This window comes from Schistocerca americana, chromosome 7, assembly GCF_021461395.2.
Source record: "Schistocerca americana isolate TAMUIC-IGC-003095 chromosome 7, iqSchAmer2.1, whole genome shotgun sequence".
NCBI classification, from domain to species: Eukaryota; Metazoa; Arthropoda; class Insecta; order Orthoptera; family Acrididae; genus Schistocerca; species Schistocerca americana.
Window position 1 is genome coordinate 135907377 of NC_060125.1, and position 24325 is coordinate 135931701.

At 42.3% G+C, this 24325-nt stretch overlaps 1 pseudogene; it reads right to left on the minus strand.

Annotated features, from left to right (window-relative positions):
* LOC124622796 lies at nucleotides 1-22421 on the minus strand (annotated as a pseudogene).
* Nucleotides 22422-24325: the final 1904 nt, after the last annotated feature.

The following is a 24325-nucleotide window of genomic DNA, read 5'->3' on the forward strand; positions in this document are numbered from 1 at the left end:
CTAAGAACTAGAGATACCCGAGAAGTATAGCAGGGCGCTGAGCGGAGCCGAGTAGTTGGTGAGCCAGACGAGTCCCTCTATTATGGGGTGTTCCGCGTCAACCTCGTCCGTCCAGTTGGCCGTCGGCAGGTAGATGTCGCGGCTGATGGCGCCTTCTTCCAGCACAGGCACCACCAACAGATCCTCTCCCAGCAGGAACTCTGTACGGAAAACACGTACATTCACAACTGTCTGCGTAGTCTCATATCTTTGGTAACAAAAGTACTGACTCTTAATGACGTCACAATGAATTCTCTTTGCCCTGAACACTTACGTGGCCATAAGCAATTCTGGCCTAGTCACCGTTTTCCATTACATGCTAGCGTGTTACTTTGGTTCTAACTCATTTCAGCTATGAGAGGTTATCTTCGAGTTTCCAGTCCGTGTCATATCTTTGCAATTACCGTTTCAACAGTACACGTCTAGGAAAGGGGCTTAGTATACCAATTAAAAATAAGTGAGTGAATAATATTGAATCTCGATATAATCCTACATACACCTTAACCACATACAGCTTGCAACCGAATTCAAACAAGGCCGTTACTGTGTAAATACTCGTCAACGACAGGAGGACAAAATGGAACAATGGTCAATGAAGGTGAACTTATGATAAACGAGGATCGACCAAAATATTTGCAAGGATGCTGTTCTTTCATGTGATATAATTGCCCCAGACACATAAAACGAAACTACCCATAATCAATAGTTGATGTTGATTTCATTTTAATTGTACTGACAATATCTTAACTATTTTGTTACCGATAGGAGCAGATTCTGTGGTTCATACTGCTGTTCGTCATAGCCATCGTTCCCGTTGTGCAAACTGCTTAAGGCACAGTTCCTTGGTAAGGATTTATTTGCTTCACTAACCGTTATTTTATAGTAAGTAAATTGGGTCTGTCTCTCTCAGTGTACATATCAGCTATTCACTCCACAAAAGTAAGCAACTCTACAACCGCACTGATACGATACTATAACGCTTTTAGTTTTAATACGTTTCTCTTGTAGTGTTCAGTGCTCTACGTTTAACAGATCTATGAAGGTGAGATAGACCTCACTGACATGATACTAAATCCGTTTCGTACTGCAACTATACTTCAAAACTTCGTAGCTGATACGTAGTGCCGTTGACGCCAGTCGCTTCTCTGTATTCATTTAAGATCTCTGCAGTCGACTCTGCTGTCGCGTGGCAGCGGTTTTCCTCTTTGGTCGCTTCTCGACAGTTTAAGCGCACGACGCTGTGGGGAGAGGGCTGGTTTTGGTCGTTTGGTTGGCGCTCCGGTGTGAAGTCTGGTTGCGCATGCTCTGCCTGTTTCTGCCACGTGGTTGTGGGGCTGCGAACGGAGACGTGCGTGCGGTCGGCGAGTGCGTATTGCGTCTAGTGAGAGGGCAAGAATCTCGTCTGTGGTGGTGGCTTTGGAATGTATCAGTCTGCAACCGGATACGCTACTGAATCAAACGGTGGGAGTATTGAGGTTCTCAAAGTCCTACTGTATATATGCATATTGAATTTCATGCTGTTTGCAGTTAACGGCGCTCCCAGTGTTTGGGCGTCATGTTATCTGTTTCGTATTGACCACTGGTGCACAACCTACTGAACAGTGTGATTGATTCTTGCTTGTTTTGGACGCACTTGAGATACGGGCATGGGGTGTTTATCTAAGCGCATGTCTGTGCACTCCGAAATAACCACAGGTTCGATTTTCTGGTTGTGTGCTGGTGTTTATGTAATGTGTTCAGAGGTAAAGAAGCAGGTGCTTAATGATGAAAAATTGATTGTGTGCAATATAAAAATGGCTCTGAGCACTATGGGACTCAACTGCTGAGGTCATTAGTCGCCTAGAACTTAGAACTAGTTAAACCTAACTAACCTAAGGACATCACACACATCCATGCCCGAGGCAGGATTCGAACCTGCGACCGTAGCGGTCTCGCGGTTCCAGACTGCAGCGCCTAGAACCGCACGGCCACTTCGGCCGGCTGTGTGCACAAAAAAAAAAAAAAATATATATATATATATATATATATATATATATATATATATATATATATGATGGGCTCTGGGGTTATGTTATGAGTTAAGTTACGAGAGCATGATTTGACTCTGTAACTGGCTTCCTGCTCTGGCAATAACAAGCATGTCTGCACATATTATAAACGACAAGTTAGTGCAGATATTTAAAGTGGTTAATTCTGAATGTGAGTGGCTTGTGTGAGTGTGTGTGTGTGTGTGTGTGTGTGTGTGTGTGTGTGTGCGTGTGTGTGTGTGAGTGGCTTGTGTGAGTGTGTGTGTGTGTGTGTGTGTGTGTGTGTGTGTGTGTGTGTGTGTGTGTGTGTGTGTGTGTTGGGGCTTATGGGCGCTCAACGTCGAGGTTATCAGCGCCCTGTGGACAAATTTAGTAAAATGGAAGCATACACGCAAAGAAAGCGGGGAAAGATGCAGAATACTGTATAAGAAAATAAAACGTAAGGAAACCGTGAAAAGAGCGTCAAGGATGCCACAGGAAATTGTCACTGGCTGGCCATTGACGTAAAATATGGGCGAACCAGTCATCTAGCGAGCAAATTGAGACTCTCTCCCTAATATCTTGGTAAAAACATTGGACAAGTCACCGAACTTTAAAACTTTAACCACATTCGTTTCAATATTTCCTAAAAGAGACGGCAGATCCACCGGCAAGTCAGTCGCGGCCCGCTGATCAGAAAATAAAACGCAATCCAATAAAACGTGGCGCACAGTGACCCGGACGCCACAAGTACCACACAGTGGAGGGCCCTCTCGCCGGAGCAGGAAGCGATGCGTCATAGGACTGTGGCCTATTCGAAGCCGAGTGAGGAGAACCTCGTCCCGTCTACGTAGCTGGAAAGAAATACACCACACACGCGTTGTGGGCTTGACTAAACGGAGCTTATTGTCAGTCGGGTCTCTTCTGGCCTATTCCTATTTTGAAATGTTTCTAATATTTTAAGGATTGTGTTACTCTGGATACTGCCCAGTTGCTGTGTGGTTTTATGTTGTTGTTTCAGTGGTATAATCAGCCGTGTGCGTCGTCCGTTGTAGCTGGTCGTTTAACTGGGGGGACGACACTTTGGTGGCAGCCAGTTTGAATTGTAACCGATAGCGTGGTCGCTGTGTTTATCAATAGACTCCAGGTTTTCGGCGACTTTAAACTGAGTATTTTATTATTTGTTCCTGGTGATGCCGAAGCGTCCGTCTTCCCTTCTTCATCGTTCCTTTCAGCTTTCATTCAGACTCGATCTGAGTTGTAGCTTCCGCGCACCTCTGATGTGCCATTACTTGTTACTGAAATTTTGCAATACGTGAAAGATGCCTTTCATTGTACTGGTTTTTTATACCTTATTCAGAAAGAGAAATTTTGAGTTGTTTCTGCTCATATCTTAAAAGGTGTCCTGCTTCTGTGGAAGTTTTCTCAGTAAATCATTTAAAGTTTGTATGGTTCTTAAGAGGCTTATAAAACTATTTATTGTTTGGGGTAGGCTTTGATGCCCGTAGACATTTTGTCTGTTTAGTAAAGTTTCACATCCTAGGGCAATTATGTATATTATTCTGGGGTAACGGCAGTTTGCCATTGTCATGCAACTGTTCAATAAACTGTTGGAAATTACAAACTTGAGTTTGTGTTTTATTGGTAATTATTGCTTTGACTTTATTGAGCTTAAATATCCTTGAGGGTGTATCCCACGTCTCAGTAACTGTATCCGTTAGAGAAAAAAAAAATCCTGTGTTGCGAAAATATGTGTAATGCATTTCTGTTTACCAGCTAAACAAAACTTTGTTCATGATTTTTGAAAGTAAGTCGCTGGATTACGAGCATTCCATGGAGAACATGATACATTCTAAAAGCAGACGCCCGTATAATTTGGACAATGCTGAATAGAAGACAACATAGAAACGAACACTGTGTTCCCAATATCTTCCGAAATAGAGACGTATGTAGGTAACAGAATTTGTCATGTTATCAATTGAATGTGCATATGCTTAGTACAGATTACGCATACCATTCACCCAAGGGAAATGAGTGGCGGGTCTTCCTATTCATGCATGACGAAGCTAAATACGTGGAGCGACTCGCCGGTGTATTTAGTATTCCGTGCTGCCGTGGTACACAAACTTTCTAATGCGAAGTATACAGGGTTATTACAAATGATTGAAGCGATTTCACAGCTCTACAATAACTTTATTATTTGAGATATTTTCACAATGCTTTGCACACACATACAAAAACTCAAAAAGTTTTTTTAGGCATTCAAAAATGTTCGATATGTGCCCCTTTAGTGATTCGGCAGACATCTAGCCGATAATCAAGTTCCTCCCACACTCGGCGCAGCATGTCCCCATCAATGAGTTCGAAAGCATTGTTGAAGCGAGCTCGCAGTTCTGGCACGTTTCTTGGTGGAGAAGGTTTAAACACTGAATCTTTCACATCACTATGCGTGAAACTTGCCCGCACGCGTTCAACCGTTTCTTCGCTCACTGCAGGCCGACCCGTTGATTTCCCCTTACAGAGGCATCCAGAAGCTTTAAACTGCGCATACCATCGCCGAATGGAGTTATCAGTTGGTAGATCTTTGTTGAACTTCGTCCTGAAGTGTCGTTGCACTGTTATGACTGACTGATGTGAGTGCATTTCAAGCACGACATACGCTTTCTCGGCTCCTGCGCTCTCGAGCGCTCTGGCGGCAGAAACCTGAAGTGCGGCTTCAGCCGAACAAAACTTTATGAGTTTTTCTAAGTATCTGTAGTGTGTCGTGACCATATGTCAATGAATGGAGCTACAGTGAATTTATGAAATCGCTTCAATCATTTGTAATAGCCCTGTATAGACATGAGGTATGTGACCAGTCAGTGCAGCACAATTACAAGGACTTACATTCGATACTACTAATAACAGTTTATCAACGAAGAATACTCGAAAGGACAGTGTTGCTAAGTGAACTAAAGAATCTTCTTCGAGGTGCTGAACGCAGTGCAGCGAAAATCTGTAGTGCAATACCTGTATAAATAATTATACCTCAAGATTTACAACTGGAAAATATCCATAGGTTGCAACCTATGGCTGCACAGATACGAGCAGCCCATAGTGGCTCGCTTTCTTGCTTTCCTTTTTTATATATTTTGTGACTAAAGCCCTTCTGGCCTGTTAATTATTCTATGTGTGACATGTAAGTACTGCGTCTTTCTTTCATTGTTAGTCAGTACTTACACTTTTTATATATAAAATGTCTTTTTCTATAAATTTGTAACTATGTTATGGGCCATTTTAATTGTTTAATTCTGATGAAGGCACTCTTAGAAGTGTTAAAACCTGGTCAATAAGACTTCAATAATTGTTACCGAGTGCTTATTTGTTTCAATTCTATCGTAAAAAAGCTTTCAACATAACATTTGAAGATGGCTTTGAAATGGGACATACCAATGTTCTACATGTTGAGGAGTTTTCTGGAGTATATACGTCCCAATACATACGCATTATGCACAAAGTATCAGAATTAATGAAGTTCATCGTAATGTCTGAATATAATGCCTATGATGTATAAGAAAACACAGTTAGTTACTTCAGACATTCTTAGTCGGCCGCGGTGGCCGAGCGGTTCTAGGCGCTTCCTCCCGGAACCGCGCGACTGCTACGGTCGCAGGTTCGAATCCTGCCTCGGGCTTGGATGTGTGTGATGTCCTTAGATTAGTTAGGTTTAAGTAGTTCTAAGTTCTATGGGACTGATGACCTCAGATGTTAAGTACCATTGTGCTCAGACCCAATCAGACATTCTTAGAATGGAGAAGATGGTGATTTGATCTGATTTTCATGAAACAGACACACTATAAACACACACTACCTTATTTCATCGCTCATAGCCTTCTGTATATACACCCTGTAGTCAGTAGTATTATTCTCCAAATTCCGAGAGCACCTTTATACATACTAGCATTAAACAGATATGAGAGGTACACGTTCCAACGCTCAGAACTGCAGCTTACTTACATACATACATATCCCATCAACCCCGAAAGAGCTAATAGCCGAGCCTAGTACAAGTGTCCTTTACAGAGCATACTTAGTCACCTAAGTTTTTAGCACTAACCTTAAAGGAGATAGCTATTAACCACTCGCTGCGGCTGAGGTTAACGAACAGACCACCTGGTCACAACAGTTAGTAAGAATTGTAGGTCTCTGTGCTGAGAGATGGACTATTATTGTTTAGTACTTTATCCTTCTTTAACAACAATAACTACATTTGTTGAAAATCAGCAACCAGTTGCAAAAAAGATTTGATTTCTTTACCGTTTCAGGCACCTAGTGTCGTTCTTCAGAAGACTGTACAGAAAAATTTACCACAAATAAGTGCAATTGAGAATATTGAGAATATTGTAATTTAAGAAATAACAGCTTAAAAATTTAGGGAGAAAAAGAGAGCACATATTTTGAATTATCACAGTATTATTGGGCGTCAAAAATAAACAGGTGTATGCAGTATGTTACGGTCCTAAGAAAAACAACTTTCACATTAGGTGCATATTAAGAATTGTTTCTCCACTTACTTCATTTACAGCTTCCAGGCCCATGATTCAGTCTGTATTTTGTTTTCGCCGATATGTTACCGGTTACCACGTTACTGACCTCATGACAAATTTTTAAGATGCGTTTCTAAACTTCGCACCCATAGAGCCACATGTCATTTGTATTAAGGTATTTTATTTATAATTAGGATTTTATTTATTAATAATACGTTTGTTATTCGCACTTACTTTTTCGTATATGTTTAATGCCAACAACACTTGTGTAACTTTTTGTTTTATTAATTTATAGCACTTTACCTTCCATCCGCACCGTGAGAGCAACATCAATGTATGCATGACATTATTTGATTAGTTTCACTTCTGGCATGACGTCTGCACTGATTGTTTCGCTTCCTTATGTACATGTCCTTCCTTATTTGTACATGCGCTATGATCCACATTTCGGCACTTACGAGCTCTATCTGCTTTAATGCATTTTGTTATTGCATTACATTGTATTCTTGTATGTTCTTAGGAAAATAGTAATACACTACATACACCTGATTATTTTTAATGCTGATTGATAATGCGATATTTCTGGGTATGTACCATCCACTTAAATCAAATTTTTAATTTCTTTTCGCTAAATATTAATATTCTTATATAGCTTGTATTTATTTGTGGTTTATTTTCCTGTAAACTCTTCTGAAAATGGGCTGTAAGTTCCTGAAATCGGTAAGGAAATAAAATTTCTTTTGTGCAATTGGTTGCTGAATTTTTCAACAAACGTTATTGTTTGTGAGGCTGGTAAACGACCACAGTCTTCAAATAAAAATTGATAAAAGGGAAGGAAATGCTTTGTTTGTCTTTCGCACGCATTTAATAAGTTTCTAGCCTCTAGCTTCATTCCATAAGACAAGATGCACCTGTACTTTGTGCCAAATGGACCGACGCAGCCGTTTTCAGTAAGTATTCTTAAAGAAAAACAACAGTAATTGAGAAAAGTAAGCGTATGTTAATTTAGTGTTGCTGGTACCATTACTATTTAATTAAGTTTTTTTATAGATATATTTCAGATTATATAGGAAAAACTGTGTGCGTTTTTGTGTCGTTTCCATGAAGTTTGTCCATATTCTCTTTACAATGTACTTTCAAACAAATTAAAGAGGCATGGTAGCATGGTAGATTACAGACGACACAGGACGAACGCGATGTGACGAGGGGTAGCAGCAGGCTGCGGGCACACACATACATACGTACAAACACACACACATGCACACACCCTTACATACACACACACGCACGCGCACACGCACGCACAAGCACACGCAATGTCAGAGGGAAGCCTCTCCCTCCATACCTGAGTTTATGCCGAGGGCCGTGTCGTCGGTGGGGTCGACCCACCAGACTGGGGGGTTGACGGAATTGTTAGGGGAAAAATACTGGGAAAAGGGAAGTGCAGACTGTTTTACGGGTGACCCTTCTACATCAGCATAGTTTTCCATTAACTTAACTAAAAGATACACACAAAACTCACGTAAGAAACTATACGCCTAACAATAATTAGTAATTCCTTGTTTTCATATTATTTGTTTTTTACGCTGATAAGGACGCTCCTGTCCATCTACCATCCAGCTTTGGAGATGTCTAATAACGTATTATGTGACGTGTCACAGTGGTAAGTCAGTGGACTACTGTCCCAAGGCCATCTATCTAGATATACATTTTTTTGGTTCCCTTAAATGGCCTATTGCGAATTCTGGGATGCCTCCTTTGTAAGAACAGGCCGATTTTCTTCCCAAGTCTGAGCTTGTGCTCTCGGCTTCGAAACAGTGATGAAGTCTGAGTTTCCCTCGTCCTAGCAAAGTAGCATCGTGAATTTTGCTGAAGGAAGATTATAATGTCCCCTGGGTGGTTATCATCATAAACCGATGAAGATACTCGATGAGGACGTGCAGTATTATTCACCAAATAGTTAATGGTACCACAAACATACACTAAATAGAATAGCATACGTGCGAAAACTGACAAAAAAGTGAAGCATTCTGAAGACAAGGTTGGATGTCAGTGTAACCTCATAGACCTACACACCATCATCTGGTACGTAAATGATCAGAATTACAATTCTCTGTGACAGGTAGAACAGCCACAAGATTGCTGCAGTGTTGTTCATGTTTAGTGACGATAGGGGAGGGTAAATAAAGAGCGTAAACACTACTAGATGTTGGGTGCTCACTGTCGAGAACATGGAGGCGCCATGTACCGGGTGATCAAAAAGTCAGTATAAATCTGAAAACTTAATAAACCACGGAATAATGTAGATAGAGAGGTAAAAATTGCTTGGAATGGCATGGGGTTTTATTGGAACCAAAAAAACAAAGTTCACAAAATGTCTGACAGATGGCACTGGACAGCAAAACTGCTACCGTGACGGGTGAGAGGTACGCCGATATGTTACAGAATCGCATCATCCCCAGCTTGGCTGATAAACACCTGCTGGAACGTACGATGTTTATGCAGGATGGCGCTCCACGCCATATTGCTAGACGCGTGAAAGATCTCTTGCGCGCGTTGTTTGGTGATGATCGTGTGCTCAGCCGCCACTTTCGTCATGCTTGGCCTCCCAGGTCCTAAGACCTCAGTCAGTGCGATTATTTTCTTTGGGGTTACCTGAAGTCGCAAGTGTATCGTGATCGACCGACATCTCTAGGGATGCTGAAAGACAACATCCGACGCCAATGCCTCACCATAACTCCGGACATGCTTTACAGTGCTGTTCACAACATTATTCCTTGACTAAAGCTGTTGTTGAGGAATGATGGTGGACATATTGAGCATTTCCTGCAAAGAACAACATCTTTGCTTTGTCTTACTTTGTTATGCTAATTATTGCTATTCTGATCAGATGAAGCGCCATCTGTCGGACATTTTTTGAACTTTTGTATTTTTTTTTTGTCCTAATAAACCCCCATGTCTTTCCAAGCATGTGTGTCAATTTGTACCTCCCTATCAACACTATTCCGTGATTTATTAAGTTTTCAAATTTATACTGACTTTTTGATCACCCAGTACTTACGTGACACGGTATTATCAGCGCCTGACAAAGTATGCAGATGGCATCTTCCCAGCTAGTTGTTCCGTGCAGTATCCACATTGGTGACCCACTTGGATTTGACAGTCTACATATATTACACTGTATGGAAAAGTGATAGCACCTAAGATCGTCGCACGATTGACCACTTCCGATCACGATAACAAATGACTGCCTTATTGTACACAAAGCACATCAGAAACCCATGATACCTGTGCCTACCATCAGAGCATGTAAAGGACTCCATAAAACATCATGTGTCATGCTGGAACAATGGTCAGTGACTGTCGGCAGCCGATATACAAAATTCTGCCCCACGTATAGCCAGCCACTACAACACAAAAAAGTTTTAATAAACCTTTCATTTCTGCAACTGATAGGCTGTTTTTCGCCTTGTCCACACAATGATTCCCTTCTGTAGTTGACGTATCCAGTGATGATCATGATTTTGAAAAAAAAAGACAGTAATTAGTCACATTAAATACTCACAGATGCTACTATGAATAACCAACAACTCTATAATGGAATGAGGACAATGAAAATCTGAGGTCGACCGAGACTCGAACATCTACATCTACATGGTTACTCTGCAATTCACACTTAAGTGCCTGGCAGAGGGTTCATCGACCATTTTCATACTACTCCTCACCATTCCACTCTCGAATGGCGCGTGGGAAAAAGGAACACCTAAATCTTTTCGTTCGAGCTCTGATTTCTCTTATTTTATTATGATGATCATTTCTCCCTATGTAGGTGGGTGTCAACAAAATATTTTCGCATTCGGAAGAGAAAGTTGGTGATTGAAATTTCGTAAATATATCTCGCCGCAAAGAAAACCGTCTTTGTTTCAGTGACTGCCACCCCAATTCGCATATCATATCAGTGACAATCTCACCACTATTGCGCGATAACACGAAACGAGCTGCCCTTCTTTGCACTTTTTCGATGTCCTCCGTCAATCCTACCTGGTAAGGATCCCACACCGCGCAACAATATTCCAGCAGAGGACGGACAAGTGTAATGTAGGCTGTCTCTTTAGTGGGTTTGTCGCATCTTCGAAGTGTTCTGAAGAACAGTCTTTGTTTCGTCTTCCCCAAAATATTGTCTTTGTGGTCCTCCCAGTTTAAGTTGCTCGTAACTGTAATTCCTAGGTATTTAGTAGTATTGACAGCCCTTAGATTTGTGTAATTTATCGTATACCCGAAATTTATCGGATTTCTTTTAGTACCCAAGTGGATGACCTCGCACTTTTCTTTGTTTAGTACTAATTGCCACTTTTCGCATCATACAGAAATTTTCTCTAGATCATTTTGTAAATGGAATTGATCGTCTGATGATTTTACTAGATGGTAAATTAAGCGTCATCTGCAAACACTCTAAGGTTCTGCTCAGATTATCACCTATATCATTTACGTAAATCAGGAACAGCAGAGGGCCTATGACACTACCTTGCGGAACGCCAGATATCACTTTTGTTCTACTCGATGATTTATCGTCTATCACTACGAACTGTGACCTCTCTGAGAGGAAATCACGAATCCAGCCACAGAACTGAGACGATACTCCATATGTACGCAATTTGATTAATAGTCGCTTGAGAGGGACGGTATCAAAAGCCTTCTGGAAATCTAGGAATATGGAAGCGATCTGAAATCCCTTGTCGACAGCACTAATTACTTTATGGGAATAAAGAACTAGCTGTGTTGCACAAGAACGATATTTTGTGAATCCCTGTTGGTTATGTTAATAAGTCATTTTCTTCAAGGTGATTCATAATGTTCGAGTACAACATATGCTCCAAAATTCTACTGCTAATTGAGTTCAGTGATGTGGGTCTATAATTCAATGGGCTACTCCTACTTCCTTTCTTGAATATTGGTGTGACCTGAGCCACTTTCCAGTCTTCGGGAACAGACGTCTCGTCGTGTGAGTGGTTGTGTATGGTTGCTAAGAAAGGCGCTATTCTGTCTGCATCCTCTGAACCCCGATCTCTTGCTTATTGCGATCAGACGCCTTACCATGTGGCTATCCGAGAACAACTTACGGCGACAACAAAACTTCCATATGTAGCCAACCATGTGTAAGCTTACGTCCGTTATGTACCGGGTGATCAAAAACTCAGTATAAATTTAAAAACTTAATAAACCACGGAATAATGTAGATAGAGAGGTAAAAATTGACACACATGCTTGGAATGACATGGGGTTTATTAGAGCGAGGCGCTCCATCCCATATTGCTGGACGCATGAAAGACCTCTTGCGCGCGTCGTTTGGTGATGACCGTGTGCTCAGCCGCCACTTTCGTCACACTTGGCCTCCCAGGTTCCCAGACCTCAGTCCGTGCGATTATTGGCTTTGGCGTTACCTGAAGTCACAAGTGTATCGTGATCGACCGACATCTTTATGGATGCTGAAAGACAACATCCGACGCCAATGCCTCACCATAACTCCGGACATGCTTTACAGTGCTGTTCACAACATTATTCCTTGACTAAAGCTATTGTTGAGGAATGATGGTGGACATATTGAGCATTTCCTGTAAAGAACATCATCTTTGCTTTGTCTTACTTTGTTATGCTAAATATTGCTATTCTGATCAGATGAAGCGCCATCTGTCGGACATTTTTTGAACTTTTGTATTTTTTTGGTTCTAATAAAACCCCATGTTATTCCAAGCATGTGTGTCAATTTGTACCTTTCTATCTACATTATTCCGTGATTTATTAAGTTTTCAAATTTATACTGACTTTTTGATCACCCGGTATATTCCCGTACAGGGGACTCATTTTACTTCAAAGTCGCTTGCCCATTGTCGGCGGATAAATACGATGTTGCAATATTTCATTCATCCGCCGACACGGGGCAAGCGGCTTTCAATTAAAATGTCTCTCTTGTATGGGAATATACGTAATGCATCTACGTGTGCAAGTTGTAGACACATGGTTGACGATAGTAGATTGAGTCTGTCGATGAGTCGTACTAGGATAGCCAAATGGTACGCGGCCGCTCACGATAAACGGGAAATCATGGTTCGAGTCGCGGTCCACCAGAAGTTTGCATTATCATTCCATAATACAGCCGATGGTTGTACATATTCGCAACTGCGAATACATTTCACGTGTTTCATAACGGCTGTAGCCACGGCAGTGTCTGTTCTTTCGGACACGCATGCACGTAAGGAGGAACATTGTTCGTAATTCAGAATATCCCAGGCACTGCAATATCGTAAGAGACGAGAGACACAGACGTGCTTTTCTTGGTGTCATGGTGAATGGAGACATCAAGTATGATTTCAAATTTGTGAAATAAAAACGTGATTATGCAGAGATGGCCAATGGCGTCCAGACTGTAGCAGTATAAATTCCGATGGGGTCAAGGCAGCTGAAGTTTCTTTCACTTTACGGTCGACCCTAAGGTTGGGTGAAGACACCGTCCGTTTGTTTTGGACTATTTGTCGGTGATCCATGATCTACCAGCTCAGCTGACGCGCTAATCATTTCTGTTTGAAGGATAATTTCTTTGAAGATTGAACTTTTTCATTTAGGCATTCTGGTTGGTCAAAATGCACCACTGAAACCGTCGTTCACGAAAGACATGACATTCGCAGTTGCCACGACTGAAAAGTGCCCATTAGTCCTCTCGCGTACACAACCTCACAAATCACCTTAACTGTAAAGTTTACAATATTCCTTGTTAGCAGCACATATAAATCCAGTTTCTAGCGATGATATGAGATATCCTGTTGTTGTTGTTGTTGTGGTCTTCAGTCCTGAGACTGGTTTGATGCAGCTCTCCATGCTACTCTATCCTGTGCAAGCTTCTTCATCTCCCAGTACCTACTGCAACCTACATCCTTCTGAATCTGCTTAGTGTATTGATCTCTTGGTCTCCCTCTACGATTTTTACCCTCCACGCTGCCCTCCAATGCTAAATTTGTGATCCCTTGATGCCTCAAAACATGTCCTACCAACCGATCCCTTCTTCTAGTCAAGTTGTGCCACAAACTTCTCTTCTCCCCAATCCTATTCAATACTTCCTCATTAGTTACGTGATCTACCCACCTTATCTTCAGCATTCTTCTGTAGCACCACATTTCGAAAGCTTCTATTCTCCTCTTGTCCAAACTGGTTATCGTCCATGTTTCACTTCCATAAATGGCTACACTCCATACAAATACTTTCAGAAACGACTTCCTGACACTTAAATCTATACTCGATGTTAACAAATTTCTCTTCTTCAGAAACGATTTCCTTGCCATTGCCAGTCTACATTTCATATCCTCTCTACTTCGACCATCATCAGTTATTTTACTCCCTAAATAGCAAAACTCCTTTACTACTTTAAGTGTCTCATTTCCTAATCTAATCCCCTCAGCATCACCCGATTTAATTTGACTACATTCCATTATCCTCGTTTTGCTTTTGTTGATGTTCATCTTATATCCTCCTTTCAAAACACTGTCCATTCCGTTCAACTGCTCTTCCAAGTCCTTTGCTGTCTCTGACAGAATTACAATGTCATCGGCGAACCTCAAAGTTTTTATTTCTTCTCCATGGATTTTAATACCTACTCCGAATTTTTCTTTTGTTTCCTTTACTGCTTGCTCAATATACAGATTGAATAACATCGGGGAGAGGCTACAACCCTGTCTCACTCCTTTCCCAACCAGTGCTTCTCTTTCATGCCCCTCGACTCTTATAACTGCCATCTGGTTTCTGTACAAATTGTAAATAGCCTTTCGCTCCCTCTATTTTACTCCTGCCACCTTCAGAATTTGAAAGAGAGTATTCCAGTTAACGTTGTCAAAAGATTTCTCTAAGCCTACAAATGCTAGAAACGTAGGTTTGCCTTTTCTTAATCTTTCTTCTAAGATAAGTCGTAAGGTTATGTGTATCAAACCAGTCTGCTCCTTTATTTAGGTAGGGACTTCATAACGTAAGTTACACGTGTCATCCCACACTAAGATAATTGCGCAACACGAGAGGCACATTTTCTGAAGAGGGTACGTGTTCTGGAATCCCTGCAGACGCAGTTCTACTGCAATAACGATAACTGGTGCATCCCAGTGTGTGGTTGAAGTGTCGTAGCGAATGTAAACGTACCCCAAAGTTGAACTTAGTGAGACTATAGGATCGTTGAGCGCAATACGTTTAAACTGCACACAGACTGACCGCTAAATTCTAGCGGTGTACTGAGAAAGTGCAGTGTCGAGTCCAGCAGTAGTGAAAGTGTGGAAGCATCGCGACTAGTGCCACACTGGCGTGTGCCTTTTGAAACTCAGATCTTGCACCATGTGATTCCCATCTTCTCGGCAAACTGAAAGAAAATCTGTGGATTACAAATGACTGATTCCATTGGAACGTATTTTATCCGTCGAGAGACTGAACGACTGGTTTAATATTCCGATTGTTGTTTCTACGAAGAATTGCTGAGTGTGTAAAAGAATAGTGTAATGTGCCAGTATCACTTCGAATTATGGTGTAGCGTTCAATAACGGCTGTTTCGCCTGGCACACTAACTTACACGTTACTATCTGGAGTTCTCTCTTACCTCCTTCGTCAGAGTATACATCAATTATGGTGCTAACAATAATGTTACCCTACAATGTAAATTGAAGAATTAATTCACAGCGACATTCACACATTTCAGTCAGATTACGTGGTTATAAGTTTCGAAAGCCTGACAGTTTTCTTAGCTGTAGATACTAAAACTAATGCAAACAACTTTTAACCAGTCATTGAGAAAGAGAACATGCAGATTTGTGCATATAATGCTACGTACCTCGCCGTCGAAGCCCCAGGGCGCGTAGGAGAACTGAATGGCCGGCATGAAGACCTGCAGCCAGCGTATGAAGAGCTCCTTGGTGGGCGCCTCGCTGCCGTAGCCGTTGCCGCCCACCATGTCTGGCAGGACGAAGGGGTAGCCCACCATGTTCATCTGCAGCAGCGTCGTCACCAGCGAAGCCAGGCCGTTGTCGAAGCCCCACCTGCTGTCCTTGTCGAGCACGCGGATGTAGTACGGGAACTGCTGGCTGTGTTGGCCGACGCGAACCTCCACCATCGCCCCGAGCTGGGCAGCGGTCTGCACGTAGTCCATAGAGTACTGCATCGGGTTCATCTTCTGTGGCCTCAGTACGGGAGGCTGTGGTAGCCAGCTGGTCTCGCCGTCTCACTCGTAAGTTTCTGGAAGGTATTTGAGACAGTAAAAATGTAGATAAGATTATGACACATCACATTCTAGTGCGAGGTGGTCAGAAACAGCCCGTAAAGCTTGCAATGGCGTTGCATGGCAGGGTGCGCTGAGAAATAAGTCTTAAGAAGAAAATTCGCTACGTTGCACCGTTTCCGAGTTAATTAGCATTGAAGTTAGCCAATCAAGCCGTTTGCTCGCACATACTCAATCAGCCCACCAGATAAAATTCGTGTCAGCTGTCCTCATAGCGTACATGAAAGCACAGGATACTGTTCAGCTTTTGGCTCGGGTTCGATCCTTACTACCTTCCCATGTTCAATACTTGTATCCTCTTTTTCGGTTGTAGCAAACTACACGAAGAACACGTTTGGTGAGAGCGTCTCTTGCGGGCCACTTGAATTTTTTCGCGAAAAGACCTGACTGGTTAACTTCAACGCTGTTTAACTCGGTAACGACGCAGCGTATCGAACAATCATGTCTCGGCACAAACTAACCTGAAACACCCTACAAGCTTTTCGAGCTGTTTCTGACCACCCTGTATAGACAGAAAATTATGACTCAGATGGAGGACAGATTTTATAGAGTTGAAAATTATCAAATATTGTAAAGCATATCACGATGTGTATACTGGTGGCGTTTACAGAGAAATCCTACAGCCGATTGGTGGGAGGCCAAGTTACGTTTGTGTGGACGTGTGAAAAACTAGATGTAAGTCTATTTGGATGACTATAAGGACAGGTGTCATGTTGAAGCTACGGAAACTGGATTTCACACAGATGGCTAATGCACACAAACTGATATGTTTCGTATCACTTCGTATGCGTAAGAAAATCATATAAAATCAAGATGATTTCCACTAATCCCGTTATCCGACATTATCAATATCTTTGTCTGTTTCATACATGTTATTTTCCTGTCACATACCTTAACGATAGTTCCTATATAATCCACTACCTTAATTAAGTGCTTACCGTTTCCTATCCTAATGCTGGAGACACGTGCAGAGCCTGTTGATTTTCTAACTTGAACAAGATCTAACTGGCATGTATTATGGAGCCTGTTCTGTAGAAGAGCTGGTGCTGTTTAAGCAATTCAAATTTCTTAAAATCATCTCTTCAAAAAAAAAAATACCATATACATTTCACATTTACGTAGTCAGAGGTCAACAATGCGTTTCAGACAATGCAATGAGTATGTGAAATGTTCTTGACACAGATATGTATTTAGGTAATGGGGAACATTTAAGATTAATTTCCACTGTACAAAAGCAGAAAACTTTTAACTGCACGATTTACTAGTATACATTTTAAATTACTCAACCGCAACACGACTACTTTACAAATCAGTTAAAGCTGAATATATGTGATGTCAGTTCTTCAGGCCAGTCCAAATGTACAGAGACATTTTGATCATGCAGCGACTATAAATCAGGTCACAAGAGAATTAATGACATTAGCTACCAGTGGGAATTTATTTATATCAATGGGACATGTTAAAAATTTGTGCACGACTGGGAATCGAATCAGGGTCTGTTGCGTATTAGGCAGATGTCCTGACCACTACGTCATCCAGACACAGTGGTCACCACAACCGAATGCCGTACCCTACCACAATTCCCGTCGGACCCAAACTATCAACTTACACCACACACTACTGATGTCGTCACCCCGCTCATTAGCCCCATTACTCGCGAGATCTCGCTGCTTCCCGTAAGTGTTCGAGCTTGGAGTGTACCTGCACTGAAGAGGCCGCTGACCGTCTTCGCCTTAATTGTGTGTATGTGGTGTCCATTCTTTCGGACATGTACGAAAAAACAGAAACTAAATTTGTATAACTTAGGCAAAGACGACCGATAACCTCCGGACATGTGTAATAGAACAGACATCACATTTATATAATTCAGGTGAAGACGGTAACTGATGCCTCCAGTGCAGGTGCACACCAAGCTCGAATTCTTACAGGAATCGGCGAAATGCACGGAGTAATGAGGATAATGAGGAGGCCCAGTGCTTCAGTAGTGTGTAGTGTAAGTTGATAATTTGGAACTGACGGGAATCTTAGTAGGGTAGTCCATCTGATTCTTGCGTCCACTGAATCCACGTGTCATAGTGGTCGGGGCATCTGCCAAGTAAGCAGAAGACCCAGGTTCGAATCACAGTGTGGCACAAAGTTTCAACATACCCCATTGATGTAAGTCAATGCCCGCTGACAGCTAATGTGTTCAATTCCTTCCTAACAGTTTAAACAATTCCACATACAAAGATGACGACTTCGGTACCACAGAACGTATGCTAACGTAATCTTTAATTGTTACACTCACTATATGTATCACATCCCCACCATAATTTGTAAAATAAGCAAGATGCAGCGGGATAGTTAGCCACAGAAACGGAAAGCTCGCATCAGCGCTACTTACCCAGTGCAGGCACGCCCATTGGCCTTTAGTTGAAGCGTTGTTGAAGTTGATGATGCCGCCCTCACCGTTCCACCAGCTGGTGTTGGTGCTGCCCTCGGAGTCACTGACGAACCACGCCCTCTCAAGCGCCCTCGAGTAATGCGGTTCGCAGTCAGAGTTGATGAACGGGTGCACCCACAGTGTGACACGGAACCCAAGAGCGTGCAGGTCGTCTACGAGCGCTCTGACATCAGGGAATTTGGCGGGGTCGAACGTGAGGCTGCCGTAACAAGTCTCCCACTTATCGTCTGGCTGTTGTTGAAGTCGTGATCTACTATCTCGTTGGCGAACTGTCTCACTGTCGTGTCGTTGATATCTCTCTTGTAACGCGCCCACGTCGACCGTATAGGATACGTGGTTATGCGCTCGTCTAGAATGCCTACGGGTTTGCCTAGGCGATCTGCGATGGCCTTCTCGTGTGCTACCCTTTCGTTTTCGTATTTGCAGATTGTTATCACCGTAACACTCTCAGACCGTTCGATTGGGCCGGCCGCGGTGGCCGTGTGGTTCTAGGCACTTCAGTCCGGAACCGCGTGACTGCTACGGTCGCAGGTTCGAATCCTGCCTCAGGCATGGATGTGTGTGATGTCCTTAGGTTAGTTAGGTTTAAGTAGTTCTAAGTTCTAGGGGACTGATGACCTCCGATGTTGAGTCCCATAGTGCTCAGATCCATTTGAACCATTTGAACCGTTCAATTGGGTAAGGTGCCTTGTTCTTGGAAGTGAAATAAAATTTCAAATTGCTCTGAGCACTATGGGACTTAACGTCTGAGGTCATCAGTCCCCTAGAACTTAGAACTACTTAAACCTAAATAACCTAAGGACATCATACACATCCATGCCCGAGGCAGGATTCGAACCTGCGACCGTAACGCTAGTGCGGTTCCAGACTGAAGGGCCTAGAACTGCTCGGCCACACCTCTTGGAAGTGAAACATAATGCATCCTCTGGCGTATTCGTGTTCTGTTCTATAAAAAGGTGCACGTATTGAGGAATATAAACGTACCGGCCATCGGAGAAGAGTCAGTAACGCTCTGCCACGCCAGCATTGTCTTGCTCTTTGCTGACGTACGAGTAACAGCTGTACACGTTTTCCTCTATGGGCCAGGTTTGGTTGTACTGCTCTAGTCCTCCATAGATATGGCTGCCCAGATGGTTGATACAGGCCCAGAAGACCCTATTGGGACTCTGCTCGTGGTCTTTGTGGTGACGCACACGATTTCTTCACCTTGCGGCTGATACGAGAGTTTGGCCTCGAGTAATGGGAGGCATTCTTGGCGTTACAGCGGGATCTGCAAGAATCCTATGCGTCTTGAACTACCATGTAGGCAACTTTAGTGTCCTGGTCACCTGAAGCATTTGCAAGGATACAGTCTCAGAGAACTGAACACTTAATTATTTTACAGGCAATGACGATCTATTTGGTGAAAACTGTGAGATAGTTTTACTGTTAGAACAACTGGAAAATAAAATCGTTCAGTTTGTTTCGTTTCACTTTCAACGTCTGAAAGAATTTCCTGAAACAGTATAGAGATTCTTTTCACAGAAATAAAAACTTTTGTGGTGTATCCAGAGATTAATGCTGCCTCTGATTTGCTTTGACATCTTGTTTTAATTTCGACTGTTGTGGATCCCAAACACTCGAGCAGTACTGAAGAACAGGTGGGACTAGCGTCGTATATGCGGTGTCCTTCATAGACGAACGATACTTTCCCGAAATTCTCTCAATAATCTCAAGTAGACTATTCGCCTTACCTACTACTATCCCCCAATGCCCGTTTTATTTCATATCACTTTGTAATGATACGCCCCGTTATTTATGCGACGTGACTGTTTCAGGTAGGACGTTACTCATGCTGTAATCGAACATTAAGGGTTTATTTTCCTACTCATCCTCACTAACTTACATTTTACTAAATTGAATGCCAGCTACTATTCATCACACCAAGCATCTAGAAAAGTTTTTACTGAGTTTAACGAAGGCGATGTTGGCCTGATATATTCGAGGATGCCCTTTGGCTACACTGACTAAAGGTTCCTTCTAAGAAATACCAAATTAAGATAACCTGAAGATGCCTAAAAAAGGCGAAACGCGTAGTTGAAAAATAAAAAACTAAAATTGCAACCAAGACTATTTTCAACCAATACTGGTTTGCTGTATGCCACATATGGATTAAAAGAATTACCATAAATTTAGTAAAGTCATCTTGTATCCTCTAAAAGTCACTCATATTCGACACCTTATTTGTACGACACAGTATTATAAGCAAACAACCGCAGATTACCGCCACCCTGTCTGCCATACCATTTATTTATACAGAAAGTAATAGCGATCTTGTCTCCCTTCACTGAGGCACTCCAGGCGAAACTCTTGTCTCTGACGGACAGTCGCCGTCGAGGACAACGTAGCTGGTTCTATTACTTAAAATGGCTTCGAGACAGTGATATTATCTGGGCATATATTCAAGATGCTCATACCTTCTTTAACAGTCAACAGTGCCGTACCCTGTCAAATACTTTTCGGAAATCTAGAAATATGGTATCTGCCTGTGGCCCTCCATCAATAGCTCACAAGGTATATAGTGTGAGAAACGGGCAAGCTGACTTCGCAGCAGCGATGCTTCATAAAATCGTGCTGATTCGTAGACGTAAGGTCTCAAGAAAATTTATTATATTCAGACTGAGAATATTGAGAGAAATTTCCAGAAAACCGATGTTAAGGATATTGGTATGTAAATTTGCGGGATTCCTTCTTTTGCCCTTTTATATACATGAGTCACCTGCACTTTTTTCCACTCGCTTGGGGCTTTATCTTGGACAAGAAATTCACGATAAATGCAAGCTAATTAAGAGGCCAATGCCGTAGAGTACTCTTTGTAAAACCGAATTGGGATTCCATCTGGACGTGTTATTAGTTTTCAACTCTTTCAATTGTTTCTCAACGCTGGGAATGATTATTAGTATGTCTCCATACGGGAGTCTGTTTGGCGGTCTAACGATGGTATGTTTCCACCATTCAACTGCGTGAAAGATTTCGTAAACGCGGTATTTGAAACTTCAGCTCTCGTTTTGTTATCTCAATTTGGCACACCAGACTGATCAACAAGTGACTGGATGAAAACCTTAAACGTGCTTAGCGATTTTACGTAGTGCCAGGATTTTATCTGGTTCCGGGCCAGATCTTTTGCTAAGGTACTACGATGGGAGGTGTACGTTTCGCACATCGATCTTTTCACAGATCATCGAATCTACTAATCTTTTCCTGTCACCATAGCCTGTTCTCTTTTGAACCGAGAGCACAATAGCCTTTGCTTCCTCAGCATTTTCCGAATTTACTTCTTAAATCACGGTGGGTCTTTTCCCTGCTTAATCCACTTCGTGATAAACGTTATTCCATTTTAACAAATTAACCAGTCAATTCAGTTTATGTAAATGTGATGTTTGTTAGTACATCTGACCGAACTTCAGTCCCTTAGGAAAAAAGAAAACATCGACGATAGTCTATGAACCGTTTTGTTGCCTTTCATGGTAAGCCATCTTGGGCTTACATTTCAGCAAGATAATGCCCGCCCGCACACGGTGAAAGTGTCTTTGCTTGTGTTCGTGCTCACCAATCCCTACCTTGATCAGCAAGGTCGCAGGATCTCTCCCCAATCGCCTACAATTGGAACTTTATCGAAGATCTAACACGCCAGTCACACTGAATTTTGCAATATATTCCTCATGAGGACATCCAACAACTTCGACAATCAGTGCCAAGCCGAATAACTGCTTGCATTAGGTCGACCAACCCGTTATTGATTTGCTCAGTTTGTGAACTTTTTCTCTTGTACGAATTATCCAATATCCATTTTTTCCGAAATTGTAATCATTTCTTTGCCTGTGTGTACATCACATCAACTAATTTCTGTTCCATTCGCGTAATTCCTTCATGGTGCGACTTTTTCTTTTTTGTTTTACTGTTACGGTGTATTTGACAAAATTTTGTTTAGCATTGCATCAATATTTGTTTAGATAAAACCTTATAACTGTATTTCGAGCCACTCCTACTTGTCCAATTGACTTGAAATTCTGTGTAAGTATCTACAAACCTCCGATGACATCTGAGTTACCTGATTTAATAACCATGGCCTGATGCTGCAGACAGGATTTTTCCAGTTCTTCCGCTACTTTCCCTCCCCCCCCCCCCCCCCCCCTATACGAGCTGATGGCCCTTTCTCCTCCCTGTCCAAGCCATAACATGATCTTCTCACAATAAAAAAATATCAAAATACCATTTTCTCTCATATTGAAAGTATAGAATGTTAGCACTACATGCTTTGTGCAGTTGTAATGTAGTGCAATTAATTTGCGTATCAGAGCACGTGGTACGCTTTATGACATCTTGACGTTTGATGCAGGAACTTTGATGTCCACTGCTGTATTTGTAAAGCCTCGACTGATACATTCATTTGCCCTACTCTGCACTTGTGTTGACTACCGTTTCCGGGCTCTCTGTAGAGCGGATGTTATCATATCTGACATTATATTTCGAAAGTTATCTCGGCTGTAGCACACAAACCACTTGAACACTTGACAGGGGACTTCCATGAGGCTGATAAGATATGTACTGGGCGGATGCAACTGAAGTGCAGCAACTCACAGAGGTCCATTGTGGGCTATGATTATTGTATGGCGGAAAACCTTGGTAGAAAACCTTATTCGTTAATGCGCAATCGACTTGCGCAGGCAGAAACGTAGTTCCAGTTTTGGCCACCCATTACAAACCTCTAGTCCTCATACTGAACAAACTGTGTAAGCAGCAGTTAATAATAAAATCAACATTATGCGTTTCTCGCCGGCCGCGGTGGTCTCGTGGTTCTAGGCGCGCAGTCCGGAACCGCGGAACTGCTACGGTCGCAGGTTCGAATCCTGCCTCGGGCATGGATGTGTGTGATGTCCTTAGGTTAGTTAGGTTTAAGTAGTTCTAAGTTCTAGGGGACTGATGACCACAGAAGTTAAGTCCCATAGTGCTCAGAGCAATTTGAACCATTATGCGTTTCTCACTTGTTTGGCCTTTCTTGACCTCGTCCTGTTCCTAATACATTACACATGGAAACTTTTCTATACATCTTCCTTGCATTCTCAGCGCCAGATTTACACCTGGTGGCCAAAACTGGAACAATTTTTTCCATTGTAGATCAGTTCCGCATTAAAGCAATAAAACATTTACCAAGTTTCGCTGCCATATTATAATTAAGACCCACACCGACCGTCTGTCAGTAGCTGCAAATTATAACGTTGAATATTATATTTGCAATCATTTGCCAAATCATGTTTCATTAACACGTGAGAGGATGCCACTTTGCACTTTATAGCATTGACGTGCAATTTTCTGTTCGCAGGATGAACCAGATCTTTCGAACTATCTTATGACATCCGTTCGTGTGAGATCCGTGGTGTGAGATTCTTAATGGTGGAAGCATGGAATGTCCTGCTAACTCACATTAATCTGACGGGATATGAAGTGACCTAAAACATTTCGTCTTCTCTTTCTAAATCAATAAACTGCAACGGCGTGGTTCGTCCCACAGAAAAAGTGTCACACTCACCTAGCGGTGACTTCTTCTTCCGCACCGAGCGAGGTGGCGCAGTGGTTAGACACTGGACTCGCATTCGGGAGGACGACGGTTCAATCCCGCGTCCGGCCATCCTGATTTAGGTTTTCCGTGATTTCCCTAAATCGCTCCAGGCAAATGCCGGGATGGTTCCTTTCAAAAGGGCACGGCCGACTTCCTTCCCCGTCCTTCCCTCATCCGATGAGACCGATGACCTCGCTGTCTGGTCTCCTTCCACAAACCAACCAACCAATCTTCTTCCGCAGTCCTGTGAGCACGCCTCCCCTATTAAAAATAAATCATGTTCCTCTACTGGAAAAACTGTAGTAGAACTAGTAGTATTATACGAATCCAATGGGTGCAACAAATGTTTTTCTGTATCTTGTTAACTGAACAATTAATTGAAAGGTATTTTTGCGACTAAAAACTTCAATA